Here is a 26,676-nt window from a genome sequence, read left to right on the forward strand (position 1 = left end):
ATCAGAAGATTTTAGAAAATAATTCATCACTGAAATAATCAAATCACATTCATGAGTAAATAGGATGAATAGTATGGAGATCACAGGATAGAATGTAAGCAGTTCTTTAAACAATTGGATAATGGTATAAATATAATTTTATGAATGATATAAATATAATTTTCCCCTATATTTTAAATGTTTCATGATTATATTCTTTTGAAAACATATTTAAATTATATAATATTTTACCTCATGGATATTTAGCAATTTTTTTTACTAGGAAGTTAGCTTGTTGACAGTGTTGCTAGCATTATACATAACATCATAACCAACATTTTCAGACTTTCATCTTTGTTTTGATGGTCTGATTACTTAGGGTCATTTGTTAGATGTGGAATTACAACCCCAAAATGTAATATATATATATATATATATATATATATATATAAAATATATAATGTATGTAATATATATATGTAATATATATATATGTAATATATATATATATGTAATATATATATAGTGTATGTAATATATATATAATGTATGTAATATATATATATATATATATATATATATATTACATTTTGGGGTTGTAATTCCACATCTAACAAATGACCCTATTATATATATATATATTTTTAACTCTTAAAGACAATTAACTTTAGATTGCACTGAAGAAAGCCTGTGATAGTTATACATTGGCTCAGTATAGGAAGCTGTCAGTTTCACCCTCATCTGCTCTGAGTCTTACTTTAAAGCATTGATTTGAATGGCAACTTAGTTATTTTTACACACATCTATGTGTAACTACAGATTTAAAGAAATGGTCTACAGTTATGGAAGACAATCAATCTTTCATTTTTTTAAGGATCATTGCCTACTGTCTGTGGTGAAGAAAATCCATGAATCTATACCCAGAGGAGGGAAGGCATTCAGAATGTGGAAATTTCACAATATTTGACAAGTATATACATTATTTATAAATTTGAAGTTAGAATGGATCCAGGGAGATGAGAGAAGACAAACATACTGAAAATCTCTCGCTTTTCTCTTATTTGTATATTTTGGTAAGTTTTGTTTTGCCCTCTCCCCTTCACAAAGCAGCAATACATATTCATGACCTTGTGAGTATTATTCCTTGTCTCTCCACTTGTGAGTTTTTTTGAATAAGATTTGCCTTGTTGGATGGTGTGTTTCCTGCTGTCTTAATTTCCTTCCCTGTTGCTTCTGCCTTTCTGATGGAGCTTCCACTGTCAGAGCTCTGGGGAAGCACTCTGGCTCTAAGCTCCAGGTGGAACAACTTAGGTGGGACTTGAAAAGTTCCTCCTGAGGCCTGAGGGAGGCGAGTGAGTATTGTGACTATTGTGACATGGGACCATAGGAGGGGAGGTTAGGAAGTGTCTTTGGGAAATAAGAGAACTTAAAATTCTTAGACTTAAAATGCCAAAGGACTCTTCCATTCCTGGGAATTTCTTCTTATTATAACCTGATTCTCTGTTAATAACCTGACTATAAATCTAAGTTAGGACAAATACATTCCTTGGTTAAATTGAAAAGAAACAGATTGGTGTTCTAGGTTGTAATGAATATAAAAATAGATGCAAATTTATTTTGGTCCCTATGTGATGGGAAGGTGTAGGAAGTAGAGGGCTGTGGGATAGAAATTCGGTGGTAGCTATTTTATAAAGTTAAACTTGGGCATTGCCTACATTGAACAATTTTTTTTTCCGCTTCAGGGCTTATTCTGGAAAAAAAAATCTCAGACATATCAAATGGTTCATACATAACAAAAGGTCATTTATAAAGGCAGTTATTACTTTAGAAATTTATACAAACTATTTAATCACCTAAGTTATGAAAAAGTGCCAAGGTAATTCTGTCCCTGACTTTGTGATAGGAACATTATTCTTGGTAATTGGTGTAGAATGCTTTATGGTATGACACTTCATTGTACTTCTCAGAAGAGAAGAGGTTCGTGACTAGTCTGAATTTGGTTTACTTAGTTCCTCATTTTTCCTTGTAAGAGAGGACATCCAAATACACTCTGGATTCCAAGTGAAAAGGAATTTGGGGGCAGGGAGAGGTGTAGCTTTTTTTCTTAGTGTCTCAACTGCAGTGATTAGAATGAATACCCATGATATTTCTGGGCACCAGTAATTTATTAGCTTTCTGGAAGTCTGTAGGAGAAGAATTGGAGCCTAAATATCTTAGCAAACCCATTATTTATAGATTTTACATAAAAACAAAAAGGATTTATAAATACATTTGGGAACTGCAAGTTTAATTAGATTCTTTGACACTTAAAATCCTCCTCATAATAACAGTGTGAACTAGGAGTTGGTAAGAAAGGAGTTGCTTCCTCTTCATTAATGTCAATCATTGGGGTGGCACCCTTTTAGCCCACAGGTCCAGTGTGGCCCCAGCCTAGTTTCCTAAGACAGGGATTTCAGTGCTGTCTTTCTACTGTGCCAGTTTGTTCCTAGCTTTGGAGAGCAGCACTTGGGGGATGCCTGGGTAGCAATATGGATGACAACTTAAAATCTCAGAACAAGCACTTGGGACCATGAGCAGCAGGGCTAGACCCATGGTAGCACCAATAGAGGGCTGAAGGGTTGGTGTATCTTTCTTCAACTTCCTGCCTTTCTCTGAGGTATTATTTTAGAAAGCACTACTTAATAAACATGAATCACACCAGTGTTGGGCAGTCTGTCCCAGAGTTGGCTGGAAATAGAAAACACTTTGGGCCAGCTGCTGTGCTTAGGCTACTTTGAGGTCAGCCCTGCCTACTGCTTATGCTTGTGCATCATAATGTAGCCATGATGCCAGGCTGGCACTGACTGCATGACCACACCCACACCCACTCTCAGCCCTGGCTGGCCTCTGACTTCTGTATGGGGTCCAATAATGTGGATTTGTTTTCCTATAGGAGTTGCACCATCTGACCCAGGGTCTAAAGCATGCTGAGCATGTACTCTACCACTGAACTATGCCCCTGCCCCATACTGTATCACTGATTGCTTTAAACACCCATCTTTCCCTTTTTGTTATGTTTGTGTTGAAATATTTGGGAAAGAACAATCTTTCCTTTTGGTTGTTCATATCCTTCTTTATTAAGGAGTGCCAGGAATGCAGGATGACATGAAACCAGGAAATTTAAAGACAGTTAAACATTTTTTTTTGTAGTAGGGATAGAAACTAGAGGTGCTTCACCACTGAGCTACAACCTAGCCTTTTTTATTTTATTTTGAGACAGGGTCTTGCTAAGTTGTTTAGGGCCTAGCCATTCTCCTGACTCATTTTTCTGAGTCAATGTGATTATAGGCATGTGCCTCTGTGCCAGGTGACGAAGACTCTTATTATCTTTTCCTGAGTTACATTTAGTGCTCTCACATCACCGTTATGAAATCCCTTTTTCCCCCAGTCTCATTTCTTACAGTTAAGTAATATGTTCCTATAGGTTATTGCTACTAGCTTTCTCTGTTTAGGTGAGTTTAGAGGCATCTGCAAACTTAGAAATTTCAGCCTTTGAGATAATTTGTTAACATATCAGTGTTGATTCTGGTAAAAATTCCTCATTTAGGCCCTTTACCACACTTAATGATTTTCAAATGTTAGACTGTATGACTTTGAGGTGGATTGTTAACAGTCTCTGCTATTTCATGTTTTCTGTAACTTTCATTGTCCGTACAAAGAAACCTAATGCCATATTCCATTCTTTTCACCTTTTAACTTATTTTTTTAAATAGTTTTTTTAGTATTTATTTTTTAGTTATAGATGGACATAATATCTTTATTTTGTTTTTAAGTGGTGCTGAGGATTGAACCTAGTGCCTCACACATGCTAGGTGAGTGTTCTACCACTGAGCTACAGCCCCAACACCTTAACTTATTTTAAAAAATCAGTTTATTCTGAAAGTTGAATACATCTTAAATTTAATGAAATATGAAATGAATATTTATTGAGGATAAACAATGTAAAAGAATTACACACACACACACACACACACCTACACACACATAAATTGAAAAGGGTTTTTCTAAAATTGTTTTCAGAGTTTTGATTATGTCAAATTAATGTTTTATATTCCATTTTTTTTCTTTTAAATGTAGTGTTTATGCTTCCAGGATAATACCTGATAGTAAGTACTTTAATGAGGTGGTGTCAGTAACAAAATCTTTATTAATTTGAAAAATGCTTTTATTTTGACCTTACCCTTGGATGACAGGTTAGCTGGGCATAGATTTCAAAGTTGATTTCCATGATTACTTTATATAAATTGAAAATGTCACTCTGTTGTTTTCTGGATGCTATTATATTTTGCCATCTGCTCTCAGGGCAATTGTTATTCCCTTATAGATAAACTCTGACTCTGTGCTTTTAGGATATTCTTTTTCATAGGGCACAGTGACACACACCTGCCATTAGCTAGTCCCAGCTACTCAGAATGGTGTGAGGTGGGAGGATTCTGAGTTCAAGGCTAGCCCAGGCAATATAGCAAGATCTCTTTTCCAATAAATAAGTAAGTAAATAAATAAATATTTAATGTAGCATGATTTAGTTTTTTTAATGTAAACATTTTATTTTATTTTTGTGGTTTTGGAGATTGAACCCATGGACTTGTGCATGCAAGGCATGCACTCTACCAACTAAGTTATATCCCCAGCCTAACGTTTTATTTTAAAACTGTATTATATTTTGATAAAACTTACTCTACAATGAGTAAATAGAAGATAATACACTGAGCTTTCACATACTCTACATTTAGTTTTGTCTGTTATTTTTATCTTACATTTATTAGAGTGTACATTTTGTTAAAATAAATGAATGAATACTGGCATATTTTTTTTTTATGTCCCAGGCACTTATTGTGTCCTAGTTGTTATCTTCCCTCTTGACTTGGGCATCCCTGAGGCACTCTGCGTCTGCAATGCCCTGGCTCTGATTCATAGTGTTACTGATTAGGCTGAACCCTGTGGGCATGGTGCTAAGTGGGGCAAGGTAAAGTAACTTATGATCCTGTGTTAGACTTCTATTTCTGTTTCTAGTGGCCAGTGTCTCTGGGCTGTGTTCTCTAGTGGCATATAGCCTTTCTCCCACTTTAGGCAAGACAGAAATGCTATGGGGTGCTGGAGGGGGCACGATGCCTTTACCCAGCAAGGTTAAGGCTCTAATAAAGCCAAGACTATAGGCCTCTGTTATTGAGACTGCTCTGGGGCATCTGTTCACCATGAATACTCCTCCCTTCCTCTTGCTTCAACTGCAGATCCATCATAGGAGTTTCATGGGGTGCCTAGAGGTGAAACCCATGAAATTAGAGGGGCATCCAGAAGACTGGAGCCCTCAGAGTTTTCTACTTCTGTTAAAGTACACACTCAACAGCTGGAGAGTCATCACAATTAGCATGTAAGTATTATCACAGTTTTTTCTATAGCTCCAGGGGCTTCTGCCTCAAGTCAACAGGTGTTGGCTGTGCCTCTGAATTTGCTCTCTCTCTCCAATTTCAGCGTGACCCTGAAATCTCAGTCCTCCTGGTTCCAAGAAAACACTAATTTTTCAGTTTGTTCAGTTTTTGGTTGTAAGTATGGGAGTAGTTCATTCTAAGCTGGTACATGTTGAAGCTGAAAAGTGGTTGAGCTTTGACTAGTTTTTGGTTCACCTTTACCATTTAGAACCTCATACTACATTAATTTGAAGGTTTAATGGTTCAATTCTATAAACTTCTCAACTATTTTCTTCCCTAAATTTTTCCTTCTGTTGTTTTTCTATGCATATGAAATGTTTTCATTGTACCCTTTATGTCTTTAAAACATCATAGTTTCTGTTTATCATTCTGAGCTACATTTCAGATTATTTTATTGTGTCTGTTGTCAGCTTACTGATTATCATTTGTTTTTCCTTACTTGATATTTAACCTGTTCATTGGGTTTTTATTGCAGTTACTAAGTTATTTTTTTTTATAATTTCATAGAGCTCATTTTTTTCAGATCTACTTTCCCCCATCTTCTTTTAGTGTATTTTGATATCTTTAATGTATTTCAGATGTTAATCTACTTATTCATTGTTACCCTCTCATATTTCCCTTGCCTGGATTTATGGAGATTTACTTCTGCTTATTCATTTTCTGTCTCTCGCTTATGAAGAAATTTCACCTACATTTCTCGTTTGAATTTTTAGGAGTTTACTCTGCTCACTTGGTTTGTTTCTCGTTCGTAGGGAAATTTTCACTTATATTTAACAGCAGGAGCACATAATCACAATTATAGTTTTCTGGGCAATTTTTTAAAATTTCATTTGGTTTGCTTATTTGTTACTACATTCTGGTTGCCTTAGGTTTTACTCATCTAGAACAAGATTTATGCTCTTCAATGACTTGCATAGTTCTCATATATTATATATTATTTATGTTTGAATTCTCCATCAGAAGAAAAACCATGCATTTTCAGGATTATTGTCCATCTTTGTTTCTCTACTTTCAGCCCAGATGGAAACATACAAACTTCTTTGTTCTTCCAGAGGGCACTTCAGTATCCCCCTGCTGCCTGGGTGGGGGCTGTTGCCCTCACCTTACCTGCACCTGTGCAGTCAGCTTGTCCTCAGGACAGTGGGCACTGGCCAAACTTGCTGTCTGAATATGCGTGGCCACAGCTCTCCCTGCCTCTGCAGCTCTTCCTTAGTCATCTCGTGCACTTATGTTTATCTTGATTTCCCCTTGAATCTTGTTTTTTGAGGTTTTCTGTTGCTTTCTTGTGAACTTTGATTTGCATTTTAAAAGTCATTTGACTTCATCCAGCATTTGCAGTTCTGTTAATAGAGCAGTATTCAGGTGAAGGAGTCTACTGTTTTGTGTGTTAATCCCAGAGGACTTAACTAGTGTGCTCTCCACCCACTCTAGTTGTGTCATCTTTGTTTTACCTCCATCTCCAGCCTTTTGTCTCATCAACATAATCTATTTGTGATAGTCCTCTGCACAAATTGCGATTACCTCATGCCTTGCCTTCTTGCCAGTAAATCAATTTCTAACTGTGTCTGTTTTGTTTCTTTCTGTTTCTGATTTATTAACTATGTAATAATGTCATTTGGTTTCTCAGTTTATTTAACTCTGCAGTCTTCCTTCATATTCCACTGTCATTTTGTTATCTCTTTTTGAAATTATGTTTAATTTGAACCAAAGTTTATTAAATGACATGGAACAAAGAACTCCTAAGAAGCATGCCTATCTTGTCTGGGTTTTTCCAGGCTATACATGGTATATTGTTGTGCCTGCTGCATGCCTGTTTGCTTCCTTTTAAATATTATTTATTTACAAATACACTTATTTAATTCTTCATTTTTTATTCATAATCATACCATGATCATTAGCAGTCATTCCAATTTTTTAAAAAAATTTTCTCAGGCCTTGTGTGTTTCTTCATTAATTTTTGTTTTCAGTGTTATAATAGGAGTAAATTAATTTACATGTCCTTATTTCCTTATTTGGGATCCTTATTTATTTTTTCTTAGTTTATTAAACAAATGAATCTATATTATTTTTAAAAATTATTATAAATGTTCAAGTAAAATACACCAAATTATACTATGTTCATGTACACCACAATGAATCTGACTTTTATGTGTCATTACAATGGCCTAATAAAATAAAAAATGGTAGTGGTGGGGACCAATAGAGTAAAGGAAGGGGATGAGGGGAAGGAAGGAGATTAGGGAAAGAGGATGTACTGGGAAATGAGGTTGTTCAAATTATATTATGTGCATGTACATATATATCACAGTGGGCCTCGCTATTCATAATTATAATGTACCAATAAAACCGTTAAAAAACATCAGAAAAAGTTACCACTTCTAAATCCAATTTCCAGGGGGAGGAGGAAGGATACAGAAATGTTGGTCAATGAGTATAAGTTGTCATTAGGAGCAAGCAGTTTGGGTGGGGTGGGGTGACTATGGATACTAATAATGCACTGTACATTTAAAAAAGTTGGAAAAAAGGTGTTTTTTTTTGTTTGTTTTTTTGTTATTGTTGTTTTATTTTTGTTTTCGGTACCAGGGATTGGACCCGGGTGCATTTTACCACTAAGCCCACATCCCCAGCCCTTTTTTATATTTTATTTAGAGACAGGGTCCCACTGAATTTCTTAGGGCCTCACTAAACTGCTGAGGCTTGATTTGAACTTGTGATCCTCCTGCCTTAGCCTCCTGAGCCATTTGGGATTACAGGCTTGGGCCACAATGTCAGCCAGAAGAAATGTTTTTGATGTTTTTGCCATAAAGAAGTGGTAAATGAGGGACATAGAAATGTTTCACCTGATTTAAACTGCACCATGTATACATGTATTGAAATATCACGTGATATCCCATGAATATGTATAATTTTATGTGTCAGTCATAAAACAAGTTTAAATTTAAAAAATATTAGACAAATGAGTCCTGCTTCTAACTTCTGTTCATGTATCTTGTCCCTTCCCATCTGTCCTTTGAGCCCATTTTCTTCTGGTTTCACACCAGGACCTTTGTTGGGATCACTATGTCTCTAGGTCAGTTCTTTGATGGGACATATCATAATTAGGTTTCTAACAGAATTTGTTGGAAGAGCCTGATACTGAGCTACCCAAATCTGTCCCTAAAGCTTTTGTGGGAAGTATGACTCAGTGCAGTTGTTTGCTTTCAGTCCTGTCAGATAGAACTTGTTATGGGCGCCATGTTTGTTGTAGATGGTGCAGGAGATACCTGCAAACTGATCTAGTCCAGATGATGGCTTAAGCACAGAGGGGAGTTGATTGTTTTTATCCAGGGCTACTTCAGATGAAGCTTGATTCCTGGTCCCCACCGTGTGCCTGGAGCTGATTCTCTCCCTGTGTGTCTTGCCTCCACTGTGTTGTCTTCCTGTCACCTCTGCTCCCTAGCTTTGCTAACTGGGGAGGTGTTTCCATCGCTGTTAGTTTCTGCTCTCTGGATCCTCTCCCAGGCTTCATTCCTCCAGATTTGGAACCTGTGGAGGAGGCAAGGGAGCCCTTCCTCTTCAGAAGGAAGCTCTTAGTAGCAGTTAAAAGTATCTGCTTTTAACTCTTCCTCATTTCCTGAGAAGGGTGGGCAGCTCTCTGGAAATGGGCTTCACTCTACAGGATCTAAATGGATGCGAGGTAAGGGGACAATTCCCTAGGAGAGCCTTCCTATCCGTGCACGCACAGGCAGCTGGCATATCTTAGCGATACATCTTTTTCCTTCAATTTGACATTGAACATTGGGATTCACAGGGGAAGGAAAAATCAGTTGGTATTGCTGGGATCAAGGACCTAACCTCAGAGACACACCTGCCCCAATGTATCTGGCATTTATTCTTCCCAGAAGAGTCATTCAGCCTAATTGGCCAGTTCTTCAGTTTGTTTTTATGTGTCTGTTTTGGGATTATGTCAGTAAGGAATTACACACCGATATGTTGGGAGTGGGAGGGAAGAAAACTTGTGTTATACTTGGGTCTGATTTCTAAAAATCCCTTAAGCCTTTCTGTTTGCATTGTTCCCAAAGAGTTTTTCTAGAGCTATGCAGAATTAACTTTGATAGTTAAAAATAGAATCAAAAAATTAAAATCATTCTAGGGGCAGAAGTTTCCCAAGGATTGCAGTCTCTGTCTCAGTGAGGTTAAATAAGGAAATTGAATCATGGAAAAGCTCAGGGGCCTCCCCATGTTCATCCAGTCAGAGAGTGGCAAAGCCCAGGTCTGACTGTGATATCTAGACTTTTTACATTGCACTCGAAGACACATACCCTGAGTAGCCTCAAAGTAAGTGCAGGGAGGGAGATGTGATCTGTACTCTGCCAAGGCCAGGCCTGAGGTAAGAGAACCAGGGTGTCAGGAATGCCAATATCTATGCCAGTGACTCTGAAACTTCTAGATTTCAGGACTCCTTTACTTTCTTAAAGATTATTGAGGATGCCCCAAATTTTGCATACATCTATCAATATTTAACAAGTCAGAAATTAAAACTAAGAAAACTTTTTGCAGTTTATCCATTTAAAAAGACAATAAACTCATTACATGCTAACAGGAAAAGAATTTTATGAAAAAGACACTATATTTTCCCAACATAACACATTTACATGAAGGGGAAATTGTTTTAGTAGTTTGCAAATCTCCTTAATGCCTTACTTAATAGAAGGTAGCTAGACTTTCTTATTTGCTTTTACTGATGATCTACTATGTTCTGTTGGCTGTGCAGAACTCCAAGCAATGCTCATGAGGAAGGAGTGAGAAAGAAGGAAATAATTTCCTATGAGAAAACAAACAAACTAACTAACTTACTTCTCTCTCTCTCTCTCTCTCTCTCTCTCTCTCTCTCTCTCTCTCTCTCTCCGATTTTCTCTCTCTCTCTGAATTTCTCTCTCTTTCTTTCTTTCTTTCTTTTTTTTTTTTTTTTGCATTCTGGATCAAACCCAGACCTCATGCATGCTAAGCATGCCCTCCACCACAGAACTACATCCCGAGTCTCATTGAGAAAAGTTTTGAGTCACTGATCTAAAACAACAGTTCTGCCCTCATCTCAGAAACCCAGGGGTTCCCAGCCTGTGCTTTGAGAACTTCTGCTCTGTACAAATACCAAAGAAAACTTTTTTTCCATTATCATAATCAAAGTGCCCATGGTTATGGCATAAATGTCAGGATGAAATCGTGGTTAAGAACATAATCATTCAGCTAGAAGAATAAGAGGTTGGATCTCAGCTTTTACTTTTGAATATAAAAGCCAGGAGTTTATTTTGTTTTGTTCCACAATTGATTATTTAAGCATTCCCTTTTCCCTTCGATTATAAAGGTAATATATACTTACAACAAAGGATTCAAACAGAACAGAGGCAAATAAAATTAGTAATTCTCATTATTAAATGAGAAAAAACAATTCTTTTAGCTTTGCTGAATTGCCACTAGGCCAAAGTGAGTTACACAGTGTGCACATGCGTGTCCATATATGTATGACATTTACAAGAATAAAAACTCTGTTTAAAGGTTAGCCGTGCCCTGTTCAGGTATCATAGAAATTCTGTTTAGTAAAGTGCTTGTTCATCTTTTGCCCATTTTTTTCTGTTGGATTATCTGCCTTTATTCTTATTGATTTGTAGGAGTTTATTTCTTACTCTATCAGTCTTTTGTCAGACTTAATATGTTGCTGACACAGAAAAAAATCATAGACTCTCAGTTTATTATTCTGTAAAACTAGGATAAAATATGGTTGGTGTAAAGATTAAATTGGACAAAAGAAGCCATCCTTGTTATAAACTATACAGTGCTACAAAAATGTGAATTTATATCATCCAGTGGTCTTCCCTGCAAGCAAGAATTTAGACATGGTTAGATCCAGTGTTACGTATTTTGTTTTGTTTTGTTTTCCTCAGCATCTACTCAAAAGCAAAGAAAGCAGTGAAATAATGTTGAATAATTCTTTCATAACTTCCAAAAGAATAGCTGCTGTAAGAATGCAAGATAGCACATTACACATCATCAGAACAGTTGTACTTAAATAAGATACACAATTATTCAGAAACATTGATTTTTTTTTAAAAAAATGTGTTCATATAAATCAAAGTGTGCTCTTCAGTGAAGTGCTCAAATTAAAAAAGAGGGAGGAGAGTCAGGCCACTTGACTCTGGGGTACGGTGCCACACTGACCTTCTTTGCTTCCATGATAGGCTTCTCCTGAGTCCTCAAGGCAGACAGGAGCATGTTCTTCAGGGAGATCCATGGGCAAGCAGCTGCACAGGGACAGCTGCTAATGCCGAGTGACATTTCATGGATTGAATGGTGTTACCCTAATACCACTGGCTATAGGAGGCACATAGAGCAGCTGTTAATATTCTCATTTCCAAGGAGAGAAGATTGAAGCCCAAAGACTACAAGTGCCTACTGGCTGGGTAACTGAGATTAGACCCAGAGATCTTTCTGCCCACATGGTCTGTGACTCTTCATTGCTGTCCTGCTCAGTGTGGACAGGGCAGTAATAGCCAGATGGTTGATCTGGAATTACTGAAAACAATTTTAAGAGTGCTATGGTCTGAATATTTGTGCCCTCCCCATTCATATGTTGAAATCCTAAGCCACAAGATGATATTGGGTGTGGGCTCCTTGGGAAGTAGTTCAGTCCTGAGAATGGCTCCCTCACAGATTGGACTAGTCCTCTCATAAAAGAGATTCCAGAAAGTCGATTTCACCCCTTTCACCATGTAAAGACACAGGCAGAAGACCACCACTTATGAACCATGAAGCAGGCCCTCACCAGACAGCAGAATTCAATTATACCAGCACCTTGATCTCAGACTTCCATTCTCCAAACTGATAAATAAATTCCTGTTGTTTATAAGCCTCTCAGTTTATATTGTTTTTAAAACATCCTAAACAGGCTAAGACACAGAAACTGCACTGCTTGCTAATTACCAGCCCTGGGGTACCTGTGGGATGCTGTTTTCCACCTGAATAGAGCCTTGGCAAGCTCCCCCATTTTATCTTCCAGGAGCTCAGGAACAATGTTCAATTACCACATTACATATCAGGCCAGCATATTGCCTGAAACAGGAAGTGCTTCATAACATTTGTTGAATGAATGAATGAGCAAACGAATGAATGAAGGAAAACTTGGCTGGACCACAGAGAAAAGGCTTGTGCACTGAGTAAGGGATTTTTGACTTGATCCTTTGTTCAGTGAAGTTGAAAGAGGGTGAACGGATTATGTTTGTGTTCAGAAAGCCCCATGTGGATGTGAGCAGAGGACAAATGTGAGTGTGTACATATGTGTGTATCCATGAGTCAGCATATTGCAGGTGGGAGAAAGTGTGAGACCTTGTCACCCTATGCGTGCGGCCCTGAGCCAGTGAGAGGAGGAAGGAGATGCATTTGGAGAGTGGAGCCCTGCGACTACAACGGGCTTCCTTTGGAGCCTCAGCAGAGGACCCCCCTTGGCATTGCTGTACTGTCAGGTGGTGGCTGGCTGCTGCTTGTTGTTGATTACAGATTGAAATGCTATACTTCGGTCCCATGCTGCCACACAGCACAGAAATCCAGTGTCACTCTAATGAGGTTTCCGTTTGGATGCTGGAAAGAAAAAAGCCTTTTAATTAGGTTGGTAGTAATTGAGCTCCCAAACCGCAGAAGCCTTTCTCTCAGGAGAGGAAGACACAAATGCAATTAAAAGAAGAAAAGGCACCTAAATGTGGAACCTTGCTAATTCTAAGTCCATTAAAAACAACAGCTGCTTAATAAGTTGAGGCAGCAGATTCATGTCCTGAAGAGCTTAAGGAATAGGAGACCGAACTGGAACTGAGCACGTGTACAGTTTTAACATATGGCTCCTCGTGTGGAACACGGAGAACTGTGAGCTCTACAACTTTTTACCATGAAAATATATTGGCTTGTGTTGTTTTGGAAAAGGAAATGTCTTTCCTCTGTTACAGAACTGTCAGTTTCTCCTAAGCATATCCCCTGTCCTGGAACCCTCTGAGATATAGTCCACTGGGAGCAGTATCCTCTCTGTGGTATCTGCCCAACCCCACCCGTCTCACCCTCAAAGGCACTCAGCAGGTGAGCAGCAGGGCACAGGGGCATGGATATGTTAGAGTGTCCCTGCCAACTTCTTACCTGTATACCACATTTTTATTTTAATAAGAAGCAGCATTCAATTCTCATTTGCATCCCTGCCTGCAGACTACACCCTGACAGATGCTAGGTGCTTTCAATCATTGGGCCTGTTTTTGGTGACTTCGCATTAGTGAACCAGGACAAGTAATTCGTATTACAGGGGAACTTGAGGTCTTAGCTTCCAGCCAAGTCTTCACGCTAACATTAATAAATACTTTCCCTGGAGAGGGTGTTAGTTGCTAATATACGGAATCCTTTAGGTTGCAGTTGAGAGGATTCAATACTAAAACGACAACATTCTAATATAACTATTGTATAAAAGTTGCTCAGTTGCCTCTTTGTGAATTGTTTTTTGCTAGACCCTGCTGGACTTGGCCAGTGATAAAGTACTGCTTGCATCCCAATTGTAAAGGGCAAGTTTGACTAGACTCTTCTTTACATGGTATGTTAGTTCACTTTCCATCACTGTAATAATACCTGAAGTAATCATCCTACAAAAAGAAAAGGTTTATTTTGGTCCATTGTTTTGGAAGTTTCTGTCTGTGATTGGTTGGCCTCTCCCTTTGGGACTGTAGCAAGACAGCTCATTGTGGCAGGAGCATGTGGTAGAGCAGACATGCTCAAGAGCTGCCAGGAATGAAAGAGAGGAAGAGGAAGGGGCTGGAGTCCCACTGTCTGTCTCCTTCAAGAGCAATCCCCTAATGACCTAAAGACTATCTACTAGGCCCCATCTCTTTTTATTTAATTTTTTTTTAGTTGTAGATGGACACAATAACATTATTTTTTTAATTTAATTTATTTATGTGGCACTGAGAATAGAACCCAGTGCCTCACACATGCTAGGCAACTGCTCTAACACTGATCCACAACCACAGCCCCTAGGTCCCCACCTCTTAAAAGCTCTAGTACCTTCCATAGCTCTAGGCCTTTGAGGGATACTTATGATCCAAACTGTAGTAGATGCTTGGTGTTTGAACAACGTTGATACACTGTGCTGGGCTCAGTGGCTGATGCACAAACTTGATACCTTGCTGGATCCCCATGCAGAAAGGTATCTTGGAAATGCAGAAAAATGGGTCCTGGAGTCAGACATATCCCAGTGTGAGTGTATTCTTTGTAAAGTTGCCTTACTTTTCTAACCCTTAGTTTACTCAGTTGTGTAGGATTTATTTTGCAGATGTATGGCAGGGACCTGACATGTTGATTGGCCAGGTAGAGAATATTAGAAGACCCAGACCCACAGGGATGTGGCAGAGCTATAGGCTACAGCATTCTCAACATAGGGTGGGGCTGCTTGACATGGGGCCATGCTTTTTTGGGAGGGAAGCATTGAATATTTATATTTGTTTAAAAGTACATAAATCTAGCAATAAAACTGCCTTTAAAAATTAAAATTTGCACCCAATTTTTAAAGTATGTAAATTATAAATAAGATAAATAGCACAGTCCTTAGCAGACATCATTTCTGGATGGTAGGGCTGCCCAATTTTAATTTCCTTCTTTATACTCTGCCATCCTTTGTAAGTGCTCTATAATAAATGTGTATTACTTCAGAATGAATAGAAAAGCTTAACTCTGGGGAAATGCTGCTGGCATAGATTTGGAAGTGCTTGGTGCATTCTAATTTGCACATACAACAATGATCCCAATAGTCAAATTTCTACATGAATAATTGTATCATTCCTTCTTTTGTAAAGTACATAAGCTGTATTTATGCTGCTTTTTTTTTCTTTTTTCTTCTTTCTTTCTTTCTTGTTTTTCTTTTTTAGGATGAGAAGAACCAAGTTTTAACCACCAATATTTGGCTGCAAATGGTAAGTTAAGACAGTGGCATCCTTGCTTCTGTGTCTGCCTATTTATGCTTCTGGGATGCATGTGCTTGATCAGCAGGGAAGGCAGAGGTTCTGTGAGGAAAAGCCCAGGCTGTCACCCCTGACTCTACACCTGCCAACAACGAATGCTGGAGGTGTCATGCTGCAGACTATAAATTTCTGGCTTAGAGAGTCCTTTAGGTTGGCATTGAATATTCAATACTGAATATCAGCAGGGCTTGATGTGTGCTTCTATTGTACTACTGGGTGATCTGGGGACATTTCAAAACCACTTCAGGCAAGAAAAATAATAAGATGCAGGGCAGCATTTAGATGGTCCCAACCTGTGCTGTAGCCGCTCCCTAGTGCTCTGCAGCACCTGCGTGTCTTCTGTACCCTCAAGAGATGCATGTTTGACTCAGTCTGAGAGTTTCTGTGCTATAAGTCTTCACATTTCATGCTGTAGTGACTTCTGCAAAAACCTCTAAAGATTATATAGATTGAGCATCCCTAATCTAAAATCGATAGTCTGAAATGCTATGAAATCTGAAACATTTTGCACATGACATTCAAACTCTTTCAGATTTCGGATTTTAAGTTTTTAGGTTTTTCAGTTAGAGATCTTCAACCAGCAAAATCTACACGAATATACCAAAATTAAAAAAAAAAAAAAAACTTCAAAATCTGAAATAGTTCCCAAGTATTTTGGATAAGGGATACTCAATTTGTTTTATATTCCTGGATTTTTAACTTGATATCTGTGATGCTAATCTAAATTCAATTAATTACAGGTGATATTGTGCCATCAAGTTGTAAATATTGAAATTCAAACATAAAACTGTTAGTCTTTATTTCACATGGAATCTTAATATCATCATCATAATAATTAACTCTGTGTCCATATCATTTCCTTAAAAAACAATATAAGCAAACCCTTCTTTTTGCTGTTTAATGTTTTACATATCCTCTTTTTCTCCTTGCATCTGCATTTCTGTTATGCTTTTCATGCAGGGTTTTATAAATAATGCAAAATAATTTTGTATTTGAAAGACTTTTATTAATCACTATAACTCATTTTTTTCTCAAATGTAAATGTTTACATAGAAATATTCCTTCAGACCATAAGTGTTTAAAAAGTTCTTCAGATTTGACTTAATATTGCTATTATTATTGGCACATTTTTATTGGTATAAATTTTAATACATAATAATACTTTTTATATTGGAAATTCATGTCTGTGTCAAGATGGAGGTTTGTTTTAAATTAATTTATGTATCCACAGGTGATTCTGTTATTTCTAGACACAAGAGAACAGAACAATACAGTTGTCATCATGAGTTCTTTAACTTAGTTTGTTAATAGATGCAGCAGCATCTTGAGTTGGTAATGAAAGACTTTTGTTAAAAAAATATTATTCAATTCTTTGAACTTCTTCCAGATTTTATGCACAAAATAACATTGTTTCCATCAAATGCATCAGTTGGCAACTTAATTAGTTTCTTCTTCATTTTTATTGAAAGCAAAAAATAAAAGGATTACCCCCTCACCTTTTAAATTATTTGTCACTCAGTTTTTTAAGGTAATTCATACACAGAGACAACTGCAGGCTGATCTTTATTGGTTCTTTGTATAGTCTCCCAAGATGAGTTAAGTGAAGAATGCCTTTCTTTGTAAAGTGGAGTGGGGAGGAGAAGTAAAAATGAGGGCCTGTGGTATTCCCAGGTGAGTCTGTGGGAATGCCATGCAGAGCTGAGAGAGAGAAAACAGATCTGCTTAAATCCATTTGCTAAGTGTCCCAGAGGTGCACTAAGCTATGCATGAGACCCCTTGCAGAACCTGCCCATAATGAGTAGGGTGGAGTCTAGGAGTTTTCTCCTGCAGCATTTAAAGCAGTATGTATGCTTCAGTAGGTAGATCCCATCCCTTTTCTTGTGCCCACCTATTCTAGCTTCCTTCCTTTTCCCTGGGATGCATGATTTGTTCCGCCCTGGAAGGCTAGCCCTGCCTCCAGTGGACATGCCCCATCCTCTGGCACCCGCTGAGAGCATCCCTTTAACAGTTGTCCCCACTACCTTTCTCTTCATACGTGTATCTGTGGGGCATTCACATTCATGCCTCTTTCCACAGTCACCCTTGTCTGGGTAGGGTAGATGGCAGTCCCATTATCCATCTGCACAACTCAAAAACCTCAGTGTCACCTTTAACTCTTGTCTTTCACATCTCACATCTGTTTCATTAGCAAATTCTGACATCTCAACATTTTAAACAGATCCAAGATCTAACCACTTCACATCTGGTCTAAACTGGCATCTTGTCTCATCTCCCGTAGTGTGGAGTCTCCAGGCCAGTCTTCTGTGCAGTGCTTGCCTCCTCTAATGATGTCTGTTCTCAACATAGCAGGCTGTGTGATCCTTTAAGATACAATGAAGGTTAGTCACATGCCTCTCAGGCTCATCTCTTCAGGGTGTCCTGCCTCCCTGTGGAAATTAAGAGCTAAAGTGCCTTAAAGTCAACTTTGATCACCCCCTGCTTAGACCATCCTTCCTTTCCCATCTTCTCTGTCTTCTTTCCTAGCAGTGTTTCCTGCCCTCTTGATGTAAGTAATGCAAACATTATCCAAATACATGTCCACCTCCGGGCCTTTGCATTTACTGCTGTCTCTGCCTGGAAGGTTCTTAAGAACCTGTTGATTTGCTTGATAACTTCTTATTGGTCTCTTCCTAAACAATTGTTTCAGTATGTCTTCCCTGAGCTCCTGTGTATTGCCCCAAACACTCCCTGCTACTTCCAGCCTACACTGTCCCCACTCTTTTGCAGTGCTAGGGGTTGAACCACAGGACCTTCACATGCTAGGCTAGTGCTCTACCACCTATCTACATACCAGCCCCCACTGTATTCCCTTTACATTGCTTCAATTTTTCTTCCAAAGCACTTCTTACCATCATACATATTTTGTATTCACTGGTGTTTGTTCCTAACCTCCAAAAGTTCCTTGCCTTGCCTCCACTAGCATGTGTGCACCAGGAGAGCAGGGCTCTAGCTAGATTTGTTCACTGTTAGGACCCCTAGCTCCTAACCCACTGCCTTTCCAGAATGGCCTAAGATATTACAATACAACATAAAGCCAACACCTGCATAACATTGGGACACTTCAATATAAGGTTAAGCTCTGGCAACTTGGGGGATGATACAGATGCTTTCCCCGTGCCCTCTAAGGAACAAAGCTGTTACTGATGTTTTTCTTACAAAATAAGTGCCATGGACAGCTCTCTCTCTCTCTCTCTGGTGCCCACCTATCTTAGCTCTAAGTTATTGGTTTTCAGCAGAGTATATGATACAGCAATATTTTAAAGGGTATTGGTTTTCAGGAAAAAATATATCTGGATTATTACTTACTGTATTGAGTTCAGGTGCTCCATAAATAAAAATCTTTGCTTTGGAGGATGTCACCAGAGATCTCTAAATTTCTTTGAAGCCCATCTTATTTCTAATTAATACTTGCATTTTCAGAAGCATCTGCAGCTTCATTTATAAAAAGTCTCCTTTACCTACTCAACTTACCTTTGGGAGCACCTAACGTGGAAAATACTTAATGAGGCCATGTGAGGGCACCTAGAAATGTAAGACACAGTTTCCACTCTCAGCCATTTACAATCAGGTTGTGTAATTAACACATTTAAGGAAATGTTAACCACTAAGAGATGATAAATGTTTGAGGAGATGGAAATGCTAATTACTCTGATTTAATCATTACACATTGTGTACATGTGTTGAATTATCACACTCCACTCCATAAGTATGTGCAGTTATATGCCAATTAATTTTTTTAAAGTCAGAAGAAAGTAGAAAAGCTTGACATAGCAAGACCAAGTGGTTTCTTAGAAATATTGCAGGGGACAGACTGATGGAAGGATGGAAGAAGTCAAAGGTGGGAACAATCCTGTTTTATAGTAATGGGATACAGGTGAAGTCCCAGACTCCTCTAAATAGGAAGATCTGGGAGCACTGGCATTCCATCATTAATTGATACTTCTTTTCAGGTGCCTGCCATATTGAAAACCAATTCTCTTATGGCAAGTGCACTTATAAAGCTGAATAATGACATTTATTTGGAATGGTGATGCAGAAACTGTGAAAGTACTCCAACTAAATTTTTAAGGCATCCCAAGAATCTTGGGTTTAAAACAACTCTTAACAGTTCCAAGGTTCAATCCTGTGCCTCTGTGTCCCCGGCTCCTGCTTGGTGCTTCAGTCTAGAAACCCTGGTGTTCTTATGTGTCACACCATGGACTTGGGAGATTTGGGCAAGAGATCCTTAACCAAGGGCAAGCTTGGAAGCTTCCCCCAAACCATTTCTAAATGGTCCTTGTTTTTGGGTTTCATCATGAGTGATCAGCCTGGCGTAACCTAGCCTGAGTAGTGGACATGTACAGGAACCAAAGCTAGATATTGAAGGCAGAAAAGGCAGAGTATCTGGAAAAGTAGTAATGTGGGCAGGAGGTAAACAGATTCAAGGAAAAGGCTCTGAGTCATGGGTTTTTATTTTCCACAGTTTTATGTTGCTGAATTCCTGTTCTGAAAATCTGAATCCACATAACTTTATCTCTAGGGTATTTAAACTCTGAGGTTAGTTTTCTGCAAATGATAGTTTTCCTACACATGCAAAATGGAAGAGGCAGAAGAATAAAAAATAATTAAATTCTCTTTGACCTAAAGTTTGTTGATTTTATTATCGTTTCTCCCAGTTGTCCTTGATTTTTTTTCTGAGTTTCAGATTATTCGGATAACCTTAAGGAATATGAAGTTGCTGATCTCTCTATTTAGTTCTTCATATTCCTAGGAGGAAGCAGTTGGTATATGGTCTCTGTAACTGTTTTATCACTTTGGGAGGTCTAACAGACCTAATCTGATTTAATGTATCAGAAGAAATGACAGCAGCCATTTCGTTATCTAAAGAGACACATGAGCCATTCAGAGACTTACATTTGCTTTGTTAAACTCTGTCTTCTTTTGATATCTTGCTCATTCTTCTCTTTAGATTTCCCAGCCTTCTTTTGTTTATTCTCTATTTTTAACCTTCTAATTTTAATTATGGTACTAATTGCATTCAATCATAGAATGTTAGATTGTAAACCAAATTATTTCTAAAATGTTTACCTTTTAAATTTCTGCATTTATTTTCTCTAACACATTAAAACGCAGCACATCATGGTCATAGTTTAGCCAGCCAGTGACCTGCTTAGGACCTTGATTGCATGCAGAGGATTAGGGTGGGGTGATTAAATCATTATATCTCACTGGGAAAGCAGTTTCGGAGCCAAGAGATGGAAAGAGGCTCACTTTCCTTCTTGGTGATCAAAGTAGTTGATTGGAAGGGTTGTCAAAAATAGGATTGGATGGTGTTTTCTGACTCCAAATATGTGATATCTTTTTCAACAGCAACAACCAACTCTACAACACCAGCTGGGTGTTGAACAATTTAATTTAGTTCTGACACTATCTACCTTGAGTTAGCGTCAGAACCCACAAGCTTGAGAGCTCAGTCCCACAAGGCTGCCTCCACTTCAGACACTTGCTGCAAGTGGGGTGCCTAGGACACCCGTACTTCCACCTGCCTGAATGTACATTCAGGTGTTTCTACAACCCTCCTTCACTTTAGATTTAACATTCTTCTAGAACAGCTCACAGTTCTTGGGTGAATACTTAAGTTTACTGGTTTATTCTGAAGGATGTATCTCAGGAACACACAAATGGAAGAGACATAGGGCAAAGGATGGGGAGGGGTGAGGAGCTTGGACCTTTCTTGAGTGCACCATCCCCCATGCATCCCTGTGTCCATAGCCCTGAACCAGAAGTTCCCTGAACCTTTCTGTTATAACCCAGTTTTGTTTTATAACCCATTCTCCTGGAGTTGGGATGAGAAGAAATTGAAAGTTCCCACCTTTTAATAATATGATTGGCCTTTCTGGTGACCAGCCCCCATCAGGAAGCTACCTAGAGACCTAAACCTAAATCACTTCATTAGCATAAACTCAGGTATGGTCCAGAGGACCTCTTTCACAAAAGACTCCTAGCACCTAGGAAATTGTAAGGATTGGGAAAACCAAATATATTTCTTATTATACTAAAAGGTATATTTTTTAAAGGAAAGAAAATTTTCCCTCCCCCCTCCATTTCCATGCTGGTCTGTATGCACACACACACCAAAAAGTCTCCTATGACCTCAAGGTAGGTCTAATAGGGCCCAGGTGTCAGAATCACAGAAGAATCTAGACTCCTATTGTGCTTTTTAGATCAACAGCTCTTGTTCGCTGCATATCCCATTTATAATCCCACACCCTCTTCTCTTGAAGACTCAATGAGAAGAAATTCCAGAGGGAGAGAAGGAACAGAATATTCTATTGTATGGGAAGATCAGGGATTATTGCCATCTCTAGGTTCATTGATGCTGCTTTCCAGGTGCCACCACATGGAAAAGGTGCCAAGTGTTGTCTACAGAGATGTTGCTCTGTGCTTCGCCCCTTAGGGATCTAACTTCTAATTGGAAGCAAATGTTTTGAGAGGATAAACAACATATATCTGAAACTAGACTGTTGACAGGCCTTATTCTATGTCCTTTCATAGGAAACCCATGGAGGGCAGCAGAAGGTTCCTGCTCCAGTTCCCAACATCATGTTGGCCCTCACTCTTCTACATCTTTGGCCAGAGCTCAGTTATTATAGTTCAAGCATCCTGTAGGATTTTATATAATGGAGGAGTCTCTTTCTGTCTTTTGTTATCATTTATCACTTGACTACTAGAATTTTTACTTGCCACTGCACACATCATCTCATCTCATTCTTGCCACACTATGAGTTTTGTGTACATACAAGGAAGTTGCCACTCGGAAAGTGAGATTACCTATTTAAGCTCACACAGCAACACTGTACCAGAACCTTGGCACAAGCCAGGTCTGTTTGATTCCCAAACTCCCTGCAGCTCCATGTTTCTTTCTGTGGGCCAGACTGGCTTTGGAGTAAGGGAGAGCAACATGAGCAGTTGGTCAGCACTTTTAGAGATAGCATACAGTCCATGCTTTCATGGGGGCTGCCTTGTCAGTATACAGATTGAGTTAGAAGAACCAGCTCTGAAACAGTGCAGAGATCACTTTGCTTGAGATCATGTAATGCAATTGAGTCCTGACCCAGTGACTGCTTCCAAAGATACAGGACTCTGAGTCTTAGTCTCTTGTAAATAAGAATAGTGATCATGCTCTCCTCCATGGATTGTGATGAACATGGGCATGCACGTGATGCTGTGCTGCCACCTGGTGAGGCACTGAACCTGAGGAATATACACAGCTGGGTGTGCACATGCAGGAGGAGGTGTGGAGTGTTGGGGAGGTAGCATGCAGCCTGGACTGCTGCCTTTAGATAGGTCTAAGCTTGACTGACCAAGCAGTTTCTTTCCCTGTCTCCCTTCCATCTTCTGACCATTGTTTGAGCACATGGAAGAGTCCAGTAGGTTGCATCCCATGACTAAACACTTAAGGTCACTCCAGGTGAACTGGGCTGGCACGAAATAATCGCACAGAGTGATACCTTTTTATTTGGATCCTGTGACAGCTTCTCTGACCTTAGGGGTCTGTGGAAAGAGAGAGAGAAAGGAACATGTGCTGAACCCTTTTATTGGGAAGAAGCCATTCAAATGAGGCAAGGGGTAGGATTACAAAGGAATAGGTGAGTGTAGCTCAACTTCCACGGATGATGCCTGTACCTGAAGACCTGCCTTGCTATCTGAACTGGGACAATGCCCAAGTCACCACGAAATGTAGTGATTGGTCAGAGCCTAGTGATTCAAGACTGGAAGGTGTGGTCATTCAGAGTGGCTTCCCACACCAGTGCTTGCTTATAACTTGCTTATAACTCACCTTTCCGAGCAACTCCTGGATTCCTAGGGCCCTGATTAGCATTACTAATAGTTGCTATAATTGGCTTTATAATAATCAGTGACCAATCCAGAGATACATCCCAGGGTGAGATATAAAGAAAGCATAGAAATTGGTATGGAAGAGCTTTGTGCCCAGAGCAGGGAGAGAAATAAAGAGGAGCACAGGGCCAAGGGTCCTGAGAAAGATCAGACTTCAGAAAACACCTTTGGTGGCACCCAGATGTTCCTGACAGACAACTTGAACAAGACCAGCCCTTCCTCAGTGTTCTCCTCCCATACCCTCTCCAATAGCCCTTGTCTAATTAGAGACCATAGCAGGGTACTTCTCAGTCCTAAATACCCCTGATGAGGCTTCCCAATGATATTTGTTAACATATTCTCATTCTCTGAGGTCCCTGGCTGTAAAATGATATTATTTACCTTAGTATCTTCTCCTGTCTGACTTCAGATTGTTTCAACTCTCAGATAACCTTTGCAGATATACCTGCCCTCCCCAGAGTTTGGTTAGATGTCTGGGACATGGCCTTGGGCCCCTGTTGCCAGTATCAATAGTTCTAAACCCACCATGCCTCATCTATAATTCCTGAATTTCAACAGTTCTGAAAATTCATTTCTCCCTCTTCCCTTGATATTTTTGTAACCTTGCATCAAATTCATTTGATCTGAAATGAAATTGAAATTGATGTGCAATTGAAGCATTTATTTATCTCTCAGTGTAAATATGTAAGTTTCAGAGCAAAAATAACAGTGTTTGATTAAGGGACATCTGCCTTGGTTCCAGCTGGAGGTGTTGTATAGGGTACCTTTCTAAATATTGGAAAGTCTGTTCCAGAACATGGGTGGTCCCAGGGGAAATGAAAACAGAATGGGGCCTGATTATGATACAGTTGTATTATCTGCTGGGCCCACACCTGTCATCCTTGAGATGCCATGGTGGGTAGAGTGCTGGTTTCATGACACTGGTGGGGAGCTAGGGTTCCACCTCTATGGTCCCAATAGAATTTGGCCCTAGAAATGGCACGTTAGCACCTGATCCTGGGATGGAGAACCCCAGGCAAGAGCCTTCCTCTGTTTGTACAGTAGACACTCAGGAATCTAAATTAATTCCTGGACCTGAGTTTGTGCATCTATGAATACTTTCACATTCCTCACCTGCGTCCTTCTATCCTGACAGTGTCCCACTGTCCAGGCTCAGTGTTTGCATTGGTAGGTCCTGGTTTTAGAAGCATTGTTGTTGTAACTGAAGCAATCCAAATCTAAGAATATGCCCTTAGAATTTCTGAGAGTCTCCCACGCATTTGCACAGTACTGTTTTCATGGAAATAAATGGTATATATTTCCACAACCTGATTTTTATTCCAGTTGAAATAAATAAATTTATTTTTTTTCAAAATGTCCTTAGAATGAAAACTTGAAAAGCAGAAGAGTTATTCATTTGGCTAGAAGGAACCCATCACTGTGGGAGAGAAGGCTCCAGGGCATGCAGTGGGTTGGAATTAGCTTTAATGTTACCATCTAAATGTGGTCATGGTGACAGCAGAAACTTAAATGTGATTTTTATGCTATTCATGATCATTTTGGAAGGATTTATTTAATTCCCAGTTGCCTAATATTGTATAGACAGCAACTCAGTTTGTGTAAATATAAATGTCTGGAACTCTTTTTCACTTTGAATATACCTAATAATCTCTTACAAGAAATATAAGTAGGCCAGGAAGCAAAGTGCTGCTAATGTCATTGTCTGTGTGCCAGTCTTGGACAGATCACTATTTACAATGGAATATGTCAGAATATCCAGGCGTGAAGACTGTTCGTTTTCCAGATGGCCAGATATGGAAACCAGACATTCTTCTCTATAACAGGTAAGAACTCTGGACAAAAGGAAAAGTGATTTTTTGCTTGTATATATGTGGCAATCAAGCATATTCGAACATTTTATAGAAATGCTGGATATGCTATCTATAATTGGAACCATTGCTCCTCATGAAGTTTTGCAAGTGACCAGGACTTTGAGAAGCAGCTTTGTCCCCACCCCACCCCACCCCACCCCGGCTGGTATTTTCTGTGTTTGCATGCAAGTTCAGGTTTTCCCACATGTTGTCCAAGGTCACCTTAGGGGTCATGCATTATAGGTGCATAACACCTTTTCTCTGCATATTTGGGTATGAAGCATTCATGTGTAAGAGTACATTTGCTCTCTGAATGGCAGCGGTTGCCATCAACAGCAGAAAGTATGTGCCTATGGGATGTCCAGGTGGAGTCTTCTTCATTTGTATTAGGAGAGCTCTGTTGCAAAGGTGACTAAGTTCATAAAGACTCTCGCCTTTAGCTGGTCAGGGAAACAAGCAGCCCATGTTGCCCACTTGACATAAGTAAAGTATAATAATATTCTACTAGTTTTTCTCCTGAGGGCAAGAAACAAAGGATTCATCAATAAGTCAAGGCTGTTTGTTATGGAGAGCAGATGACTTAGAGCAAGAATCTAGGCAAGAAAAATTTCTAGGAGTAGTAAAATTATTTGTTAAACCACTTAGCCAAATAAAGATATCTAGACTATCTCTTCTATTTTATACATGATGACTAGATTAAGATAAAATAAATTTTCTAATGAGGCAGACCTCTTTAGTTCCATCTGGAGGGAGAACGGAGTCTGGACTTTTCAGGATTCAGAGAATGGTGTGACCATCTATCACTGTCCTCCATGGTCACTTAGTGAGCCCCCTTGAGCCAGCTAATAGGTTCATCCTATATTGCTCCTTCCAGAAGCCTGAACAATTCTGTTTCTTATGGACTTCTAATTCTGTTTTTGCTGCTGGGGTCTTATTTCCCTTGAATCATTGGACCTGTTTTTAGAAGAATATCTCCTCAGCTGCTGGCATTTTCTGCAGCTTAAATAAAGATCAAGAGACTAATGGGAAAGGCAATGGGAACTTTCCCGGGTACTGCTAGGCAATGTTCTTCACCTAAGTGGTGACTGCAAAGATATTTATTAAAAAACACCTTTAATCTCTAGGTACTCTACTTAAATATATTTAATATTTTAGAGGTGGGAAAAAAACAGTTTGGACAACTGAGCTTTGAAAACTGTCTAATGTCCAAGTATATAATCCCTTTTTGAGGGGATGAAGCATGTGAACTTTTATGCTGGACTTTGGGTCATCTCTTTCTTAGGGTCTGTATGAGTTTGCTAGGGCTCCTGTAAAAAGAGTACCATAGACTGGATGGCTTAAAAAAACAGACATTTGTTTGCACACAGTTCCAGAGACCAGAAGTCTAAGATCAAGGAGTAGGCAGGATTGCTCTCTTACAAAATATTTAAAACTATTTTAAAGTAA

The 26,676-nt window shown here is 39.0% G+C and overlaps 1 pseudogene; it reads left to right on the forward strand.

Moving 5' to 3' along the window:
• LOC144374629 (neuronal acetylcholine receptor subunit alpha-7-like) overlaps nucleotides 1-26,676 on the forward strand; it is a 107,014-nt pseudogene that overhangs the window by 32,683 nt on the left and 47,655 nt on the right.

This window comes from Ictidomys tridecemlineatus, unplaced genomic scaffold (assembly GCF_052094955.1).
Source record: "Ictidomys tridecemlineatus isolate mIctTri1 unplaced genomic scaffold, mIctTri1.hap1 Scaffold_78, whole genome shotgun sequence".
NCBI classification, from domain to species: domain Eukaryota; kingdom Metazoa; phylum Chordata; class Mammalia; order Rodentia; family Sciuridae; genus Ictidomys; species Ictidomys tridecemlineatus.